The sequence below is a fragment of the Sus scrofa genome, chromosome 17 (assembly GCF_054392235.1).
Source record: "Sus scrofa isolate SSC_HxYL_T2T_F1_AM1 chromosome 17, Sscrofa_HxYL_maternal_Yorkshire_Landrace_v2.0, whole genome shotgun sequence".
In the NCBI taxonomy this organism is placed as follows: Eukaryota; Metazoa; Chordata; class Mammalia; order Artiodactyla; family Suidae; genus Sus; species Sus scrofa.
In genome coordinates, this window is record NC_139399.1 from 28,131,858 (window position 1) to 28,139,989 (window position 8,132).

Below are 8,132 nucleotides of genomic sequence, written 5' to 3' on the forward strand. Positions count from 1 at the left end.
GAATAGCAATATAAGTACTAGCCAAAATAAAGCTCTGGAGACAGAAAGTTTTAATTTGGGCAAAGGGGTTCATTTAATTTTTCAAAATCATAGAAACTTCATTGAAAATAGCATAGTCATGAATTAGCCAATTAATAATCTCACAATATATAGTTGTCCCTTAATTTTCAGTGTCCATATTTATGAATTTGCCTAATCACAAAAATATATTTTTAACCTCCAAATCAACACGTGTGGCACTTTTGCAGTCATTCACAGACATGCACAGAGTGACATAAAAATTGAGTCTTCTGATGTGTAAATTATCCACTAAAGTCAAACAGTGCTCTGCTCTCTGCCTTCTTGGTTTAGCCCTCAGACTATTATCCAGTGTCCTTTTCATGGTCTACGCAGTGCCATGTTTTTCACATTTTTTTGCTTTTGTTGGTGATTTAACTGTTTAAAAAGGCACCACATTCTCTCCAGCATTTGTTCCTTATTGACTTGCTAATGACAGCCACTCCAACTGGTGTGAGGTGGTACCTCATTGTAGTTTTGAATTGCATTTCTTTAATAATTAATGATGTTGAGCATTTTTTCATGTACCTGCTAACCATCTATATGTCTTCTTTGGAGAAATGCTTATTTAGGTCTTCTGCCCATTTTTCATTTGGGTTGTTTTTTTGTTGTTGAGTTGTATGAGTTGTTTTTATATTTTGGAGATTAAGCCTTTGTTGGTTGCATCATTTGCAAAGATTTTCTCCCATTCCTTGGGTTGTCTCTTCTTTTTTTTTAATGGTTTACTTTGCTGTACAAAAGCTTTTGAGTTTAATTATGTCCCATTGGTTTATTTTTGTCTTTATTGTCATTATTTTGGGAGGTGAATAAACAGGATGATGCTGTGATTTATGTCAAAGAGTGTTCTGCCTACATTTTCCTCTAGGAGTTTTATAATATCTGGCCTTACATTTAGGTATTTAATCCATTTAGAGTTTATTTTTGTGTATGGTGTTAGAGAATGTTCTAATTTCATTTGTTTACATGCAGCTGTCCAGTTTTCCTTGGACTACTTACTGAAGAGACTATCTTTCCTCCACTGTATGTGCTTGCCTCCTTTGTCATAGATTAGTTGACCATAGGTGCTTGGGTTTATTTCTGGGCATTGTATCCTATTCCATTGATTGATATTTCTGTTTTTGTGCCAGTACCATGTTTTGATGACTGTAGCTTTGTACTATAGTTGAAGACAGGGAGCCTGATTCCTCCAGTTCCATTTTTTCTTTTCAATATTGCTTTGGTTATTTGGGGTCTTTTGTCTTTCCACAGAAATTTTAAAATATTTTTTTCCCAGGAGTTCCCATCGTGGCTCAGTGGTTGACAAATCTGACTAGGAACCGTGAGATTGCGGGCTCAACCCCTGGCCTCACTCAGTGGGTTAAGGATCCAGCATTGCAGTGAGCTGTGGTGTAGGCTGCAGATGTGGCTTGGATCCTGCATTTCTGTGGCTGTGGAATAGGCCAGCAGCTACAGCTCCAACTAGACCCCTAGCCTGGGAACCTCCATATGCCACGGGTGTGGCCCTGGAAAGGCAAAAAGACAACAACAACAACAAAAATATATATATATATTTTCTTCTAGTTCTGTAAAGAATGTCATTGGTAATTTGATAGGGATTGCACTGAATCTGCAGATTGCCTTAGGTACTATTGTCATTTTGACTATATCCATTCTTTTCCAATCCAAGAGCATGGTATATCTTTTCATATATTTGTGTCATCTTTGATTTCTTTCATCAGCATTTTATACTTTTCAGAGTATGGGTCTTTTGTCTCTTAACAAATGCTATAGAGGATGTGGGGAAAAGGGAATGCTCCTTTACTGTTGGTGGGAATGTTAATTGCTACAACCACTATGGAAAACACTATGGAGATACCTCAGAAACCTAAAAATAGAACTACCATATGATCCAGCAATTACACTGCTGGGCATATATCCAGACAAAACTTTCATTGAAAAAAATATATGAACCACTATGGTCATTGCAGCACTATGCACAATAGCCATGACATGGAAACAACCCAAATGTCCATCGACAGATGAATGGATTAAGAGGTGATACATATATACAATGGAACACTATTCAGCCACAAAAAAGAACAAAATAATGTCATTTGCAGCAACATGGATGGAACCAGAGATTCTCAGTAATACTAAGTGAAGTCAGAAAGGGAAAGACAAACATTATATGATGTCGCTTATTTGTGGAGTCTAAAATACAGCACGAGGAGTTCCTACTGTGGCTTAGTGGGTTAAGAACTAGAGATAGAGTTCATGAGCATCCCTGGCCTCGGCCAGTGGGTTAAGAATGTGGCATGGCCATAAGCGTCAGTGTAGGTTGCAGATGCTCAGATCCAACATTGCTGTAGCTGTGGTGGTGGCTGGCAGCTGCAGCCTCTAGCCTAGGAACTGCCATATGCTTCAGGTGCAGCCTTAAAAAGAAAAACAAAAAACAAAAAAATAAAGTCCTACTTTAAAAAAAGATGGGTAATGGGTTCTTGCTGTATAGCACAGGGAACTGCACCTGGTCTCTTGGGTTAGAACATGATGGAAAATGAAAAAAAAAAAAAAAAAAGAATGTGTGTATGGGCGGCTGGGTCACTTTGCTGTACAGCAGAAATTAAGGAACACTGTAAATCAACACTACTTAAAAAAAATTTTTTTTAATGGCCCCAAGCATAGTGCTAAAGTGCCAGTAAAGTCTCTAAGTACAAGAAGCCTGAATGTGCCTTATGGAGGAAATACATGTTAGTTACACTTCATGTAGACATAAGTTATGGTGTTGTTGGCCCTGAGCTCAAGTTAATGAATCAAAAATGCATATTAAATAAGGTGTCTTCAAACAGAAACACACAAAAAACAAGATTATATATTGATTGGTTGATGAAAATGTTGTAATCAGAGGCTTTCAGGAACCTAACTTGATATTTCCCCTGGGAGCAATGGCTCTGATTTTGCTCATTCAATCTTCCAGGAGACTTTGAGAATGTAACTACCACAAATAATGAGAATCAAGCATACAAAGCAAGAAATCATAATCATAGTAGGAGGATTTAACATGTCTCTGAGAAATCAACAGATCAATTAGATTAAATTTAATTATAATTTTATTTAAATTACAATATTATTAATTTAATAATAAAAGACAACAAACTTGTTCTGGCCTCTAGTTTTCCTCTCTGCCCAAAGTCTTACAATCACAAAAGAGGAACTTTCCAAAATTCCAGGCCCCTGGATTCTATCCTTTCAATCACCAATGCATTCTCCAGTCAAACTCAGTCACCCCCCTCCTCTGCTCACATCTTAGATATTGTCGTCACGAAAAACTGCACTGTGTCTAAAATCTTGAGTTTAAACATCCTACTCTCTGTACACCACTTTTGTTCTCCCTAATCTGCAAACTCTCACAGCTGCAATTCTTTGGATCTTTTGGACCTGCCAAAATACTGGCACTGTAACTTTCTGAATGCATATTGCTCTCCTTTCCATGTCTAATCTCAAGTCCATGGCTTTTCACTGTAATCATTCCCTTTCTAGTATTGCCAGCTCCGTCTCCCTCCCATTCTCTCTCCAGGGTAAGCTCTTCCTCCAAACCTTTCCATGGCCAGTAGCTTATGATCCTCTTGGACTCTGCAGGAGTGTAAGCTCCTCTGGTGGCCTTCCCTGAACACCCTACATAAAGTGACCCCAGTCTGCTACTTCTACCTCAATCCCTTGTTCTTTCATAGCCCTTGTGATGACTAATAAATATTTTATTTGACATGTATGTTCTCTCCCCTGTCTCTTGCACTAGAACATAAGTCCTATCAGGACAGGGATCCTATCTCTTTTTTTTGCCTTTTAGGGCCCCACCTTTGGCATATGGAAGTTCCCAGGCTAGGAGTCAAATCAGAGCTATAGCTGCAGGCCTAAGAGACAGCCGCAGCAACACCAGATCCGAGCCCAATCTGCAATCTATACCACAGCTCAAGGCAATACCAGATCCTTAATCCACTGAGTGAGGCCAGGGATGGAAGCCACATCCTCATGGATACTAGCTGGGTTCATTTCTGTTGAGCCACAACAGGAACTCTAATCCTGACTTTCCAGTTCTCCCTACATTCCCAGTACTCACTGTGACTCCTTGCACATATTAGAAACTCAGTATACTTATAGTACAAAGGAATGGTTATCTAACTTTCTAAACCTATTAAAAATATACATTATTTTCAAGTGTCTGTCTGTGGAATCATTACAAAATTTAATCACATATAAGGACATAAATATAGCCTTAATTAATTCAGTAATAGCAAAATTATACTACCCACATTTTTAGCACAGGGTAATAAAATCAAATATATAATTGACTCTGATCCACTGGAACCAAAATTGACTCTAATTCATTGGCTATCTAAAAAAAAAAATAAGATAAAAAAAATGAATTCTATTTTCAATAACTCTTGGGGGAAAAAGAAAATGATTATAATTATATTACAAACATTTTAGAAATTGAAGATTATATGTCAAAATCAACTGCATGTATCCAAAGCTCTCTTCAGAGAAATGTATAGTCTTAAATACTTTTTGTTATTAAACCAGAAAAATAAAAATAAACTATATATTCACGAGAAAAAAATGCTGAGAAAAAAAGTAGTGAAATGAACAAACACCAGTGAGAGTTAAATTAATCAATATAAAAACAATACACTGGAGATAAAAGGGGAAAAAGAAAATTATTTGAACATATCAATAAAGTAGATAGGGAGTTCCTGTTATGGCACAGTGGAAACAAATTTGACTAGGAACCATGAGGTTGAGGGTTCGATCTCTGGCCTCGCTAAGTGGGTTAAGGATCTGGCGTTGCTGTGAGCTATGGTGTAGGTTGCAAATGTGGCTCAGATCCCACATTGCTGTGGCTATGGTGTAGGCCGGCAGCTGTAGCTCCGATTCGACCCCTAGCCTGGGAATCTCCATATGCCATGAGTATGACCCTGAAAAGCAACAAACAAACAAAAAACCCACAGGAGCCAATGGGATAATCTGAGCATCAAAAAAAAAAAAAAAAAAAAAAAAAAGAATATGTCCATTAACAAATGAATGGATTAAGATGTGGTACATACACACAATGGAATACTACTTGGCCATAAAAAAATAAAAATAAAAGAGATAAAGTTTTGTCAAGTGCATTCAAGAAAAATGAGAAAAAAACATAAATAGAGATAAAATTGGGCTCATGTGCACAAGGCAAAAAATAAGTTTAATTCTAATAGTCTTCTTTTAGCTTCTTTTTTTGGGGGGGTTTGGTTTGTTCTTTTTTTTTTTTTTTTGGTCATTTTTGGCCTCCCTGATATGTATGGAGCTCCTGGGTCAGGGATAAGATTGGAGCCACAGTTGTGACCTAAGCCAAAGGTGTGGCAACATTGGATCCCTAACCCACTGTAGGTCAAACCTGGGTCCCTGTAGCTCCCAAGACACAGCTGACCCCATTTCACCACAGTGGGATCTCCAGCTTTATCTTTTTTGCTTTCTGAAGATCTTTGCCTAAGAATCAAGCTCAGCTGGAGAGAGCTGTACAACAGTCCACACAGTGGTTTTAACATAAAGGCACAGGTGCCAAGTTCAAAAGGACTCCTACCCCCAAGGCCCCCCAAACAGGGTAAGTTTCTCTGTCCTGTCCTCAATGATAAGGCTTTCACATTTTTCCCTTTGGGCCTCTGCAACTCCCTGCTAGTTTCCTTATAGCCTGACCTTGGACTTCTCAGAGAAAATTGCAACCACGTAACTCTTTAAGTGTGATAAAAGCAAAAAACACAGTAAGAAAAAAAAAAAAAAAAAGCTAAAGTGGACTCTAATGCCGTAAGAGCTTTGCAGTGTCATTCACTCACGCATCTCAAGCACCTAAAACAGTGCTTGGCTCAAAGCATTGACCATACCTTTGAGGAATGAATGGATACTGGATATGCACATCTATATCCATTCAAACTTGTTCTCTCTCCACTCTCTTCTGATTCAGTGAAACAGGTCTCCCTCTACCCAACCAAGACCAAGGCTTCCACCCAGGCTTGAATTCCCGTCCCCTCCCAGCTTCTCTGGAGTCTTACATAATTCAGCTATCCTGTTTCTCTTATTCATACTCTAAACCATACTCTTCCCAACAGCTTTTAAACATGCTTCTGTCAAGCAACACTCAAAACATAACTCTCCTTCAACCAATATCTCCCCTTCAGCTTTCATCTCTCCCTCTTGGGTGCTTCACAGAATTCTTAAAGAACCATTTACATTTGCCGCCATATGCTTTGGAGAGTCTCCATCTAACTATTCTAGATCTGCTACTAGATCTCATTTTGAAGACCTCAGCTGTCACCTGTTTGTCCTCCTTCCACAACTTCGTCGAAGTTATTCTTGTGTCAGGAAATGGTCTACTTGAGCACAGATCCAGTGGTTTTATTTTTTTTTTATTTTTTTTAAACAGTTCATTAAACAGAACCATTGATTCATTCTTTGCTATTACCTCTTTCCTCCTTCTTAAAATGCTATCTTCCCTATACTTTTCTGGGTTCCCACCTGTCTCTTCAGGTTTTCCTTTTCTGGTTTCATTGCAAGTTCATTCTCTTTTCCACAGTCAGTAAATAAGGTGGTCCAGTCTTATTTGAGCCTTTACACTCATAGTTTTTATCACTACCTACAAGCAGAAGACCCACAGAGAGTTCTAGCACCAGCTCAGGTCATCTTTCCAACGCCTAGACTTAAATATACAAGTGCCTTCTTCCTTCCTCACATTCCCACTTTGATATCTCCAAATCCCCTCAAATTCTAAAATCTTTGAGAATTTTTTTCTTAGCCAAGTCAGTTCTAAATCAAATAATATGTGGTAAAAGTAGGAGAGCCTAACCCTTCCCAGAGTGCATTGAAATTTGCCTACAAAATATTGCATGTGCCTTTACGCAAACTGCTCACCAAGCAATCTCAGGGAAAACAGAAGCAATATTAATGAGAGTAATAAATTAATGCTAACAGACTACTTGATTACAAAGCAAGTCCCACTAACATCAAGTTTGGGAAGTATCTCCATCAAGTTTCCACCATATCAACAAATATAGAAGCAAAGGAGTCCACGTATCCTGTTTTTAGTTCTGTTAATTATGAATGACATTTCCTCTTATTCCTCCTTAAGGTAAACCCTCTGCTTGTGTACCATGTGCCTATAATTTTTACCCTCTCTTCTGCATCTTTCCTTTCCCCTCTTCTATATTGAATCATTCTCTTCAATACTCAAACATGCTGTAATTTCTCCCAAATTAGAAATATTTCCTTGGAGCTCTCATTGTGGCTCAGCAGAAGCGAACACAACTAGTATCCATGAGGATGTGTGTTTGGTCCCTGGCCTCACTCAGTGGGTTAAGGGTCTGGCATTGCCATGAGCTGCAGTGTAGGTCACAGATGCCGCTCAGATCCACTGCTGCTGTCGCTATTGCACAGGCCTGCAGCTACAGCTCTGATTTAACCCCTAGCCTGGGAACTTCCATATGCCGCCCTAAAAAAAAAAAAAAAAGACAAAGTATTTTTTTAGCTCCATTCCCCCTCCAGATATCACTTGTTTTGTTCTCCTTTAAAAGAAAACTTTGTAAAAAAAAATATCTACTCTTCCTTTATACTGCCTTTCATTTCATCTTTCTCTCTTGACCATCAGAATTTGAAACTCACCCCCACCACAGCAATAATACTGGTATCATAAAATCATCTCTAATGCAAAGTTCAGGAAGCAGAGCAGCATCCAGGGAAGGAGAATGAATAGGACATGGCAATGAAGTAGGAGAAAAGCCAAGACCATGTGCTGTCATAGAATCCAAGGAAAGAGTAATGCAAAAGGAAGAAAATGATGACTTGATTCAAAAGCTGCTGAAAGGCAGAATAATATGAGGATTGGAAAAACGACCTTTGAACTAGGAAACTTGGAAGTCGTGAAGGACATTGACAAAAATGGATTCCATGGAGACAATGGCAGGAAAACCTTGACAGTGGGTAGAGGGTGGGAGCGGGTGGGAGTGGTCAAAGAGTGGGAAGTTAGAAAAGTGACAGAGTCCCCAAGACCACATCCAGGTTGGACAATTTTCCTT